The sequence below is a fragment of the Schistocerca americana genome, chromosome 5, assembly GCF_021461395.2.
Source record: "Schistocerca americana isolate TAMUIC-IGC-003095 chromosome 5, iqSchAmer2.1, whole genome shotgun sequence".
Classification (NCBI taxonomy): Eukaryota; Metazoa; Arthropoda; class Insecta; order Orthoptera; family Acrididae; genus Schistocerca; species Schistocerca americana.
This window is the reverse complement of record NC_060123.1, coordinates 293996155-293997760: the sequence shown is the minus strand read 5'-3', so window position 1 is coordinate 293997760 and position 1606 is coordinate 293996155. Positions and strand designations below refer to the sequence as shown.

General features: G+C 41.8%; 1 pseudogene; it reads right to left on the bottom strand.

Moving 5' to 3' along the window:
* Positions 1–220: 220 nt before the first annotated feature.
* On the bottom strand, positions 221–338 carry LOC124617375 (annotated as a pseudogene).
* Positions 339–1606: the final 1268 nt, after the last annotated feature.

Here is a 1606-nt window from a genome sequence, read left to right as displayed (position 1 = left end):
ACTAAAACTAAACTACTCCCGAACAGGCCATGAAGGCCCAATGGTACCGACTGGCCACCGTGTCATCCTCAGCCCACAGGCATCACTGGATGCAGATATGGAGGAGCATGTGGTCAGCACACCGCTCTCCCGGCCGTATGTCAGTTTCCGAGGCTGGAGCCGCTACTTCTCAATCGTATAGCTCCTCAGTTTACCTCACAAGGGCTGAGTGTACCCCGCTTGCCAACAGCGCTCGGCAGACCGGATGGTCACCCATGCAAGTGCAAGCCCAGCCCGACAACTCTTAACTTCGGTGATCTGACGGGAACCGGTGTTACCACTGTGGCAAGGCTGTTGGCATCGACATATAAAGTGTGATTCAAAGAAACAAGAAATTTTGAAACTTGTGTTGGCAGCTGTGGGTGATAGGTAGCACTGAACAATGTACGCCAGCCAGTCGACATCACCTTGTCATTTAATTATCATGGGTGATTGAAGTGGTGCAAGCATTTGTGATCAAAGGATTCTGCAAGAAGAGTGACAGTGTTGAGGGGGTCTCTACATACTCTGCTGTCATTTTAATTTAGGACACCACAATTATGTTCTATCAGTAGATGCTATTAAAACATGGATATGTAATTTTGAGGAAACTGGTTCAGCAATGAAAAAGAACCTCCAGGCCATGTGCGCACCATTCACACTTCAGAAAATATCCAAGCTATTCTAGATGCTGTCATTAGAAGTTATGTCAGTCAATCTGTCATCACTCAGCATCTTTATAGTTACACAGTTCAAGTGTTCAAAGAAATTTAGTACAGGACTTCCAATGCCATCCATAAAAACCTGCGGATTGTCCAGGAACTTAAACCTAATGATCATGTTATTCAACAACAGTTCTGTGAATTAATGCTTCAAAAGATAAATGAAGATGAAAGGTCTGTTAATAAACTGTGGATGTCAGCTGAAGCCTATTCCCACCTCAGTGATTTGTTAGAAAACAAAATTGTAGATATTGGGCACAAGAAAATTCTAGGGAGTGTCAATTGCACAGCAACGACGTTACTGTGTGGTGTGCTATGTCATCATAAGGTGTGACAGGACCCTTTTTTTTGAGGACAAGAATGGCCATGTAATTACAGTCACATTGAATTGTTACATTACCATGCTTGAAACTGTTATGCAACAACTACAGAGATTTCTACACATTACTGACAGCCTGATTTCAACAAAATGGATCAAAGTCACAGGCAGCACGAATATCAATGGCTGCTCTGTGTCAGTTGTTTGGGAAACCTGCATTTTTGAGAAATGGTGACCTCGCAATGGCCTACCAGAACACCTGATCTATCAGCTTGTGATTTATTTTTGTGGGGTCACATAAAAAGCAAAGTGCTCCTTGCTCAACTTGCAACAACAAAAGAATTGAAAGCCAAGATCTGAGAAGCAATTCCCAAAATTCCGGTTGAGGTGTTATGTCTAACCTTGATCAATGTAACAAAGAGACTGCAGGAATGTTTGAGTAGAAAAGCAGCTCACCTGTAGCATGTCATCTTCAAAATATAAATCATTCTGTATGTATTCTAAAGTAGCATTGTATTTACTAGTAAATGATATTAATAAATATTTT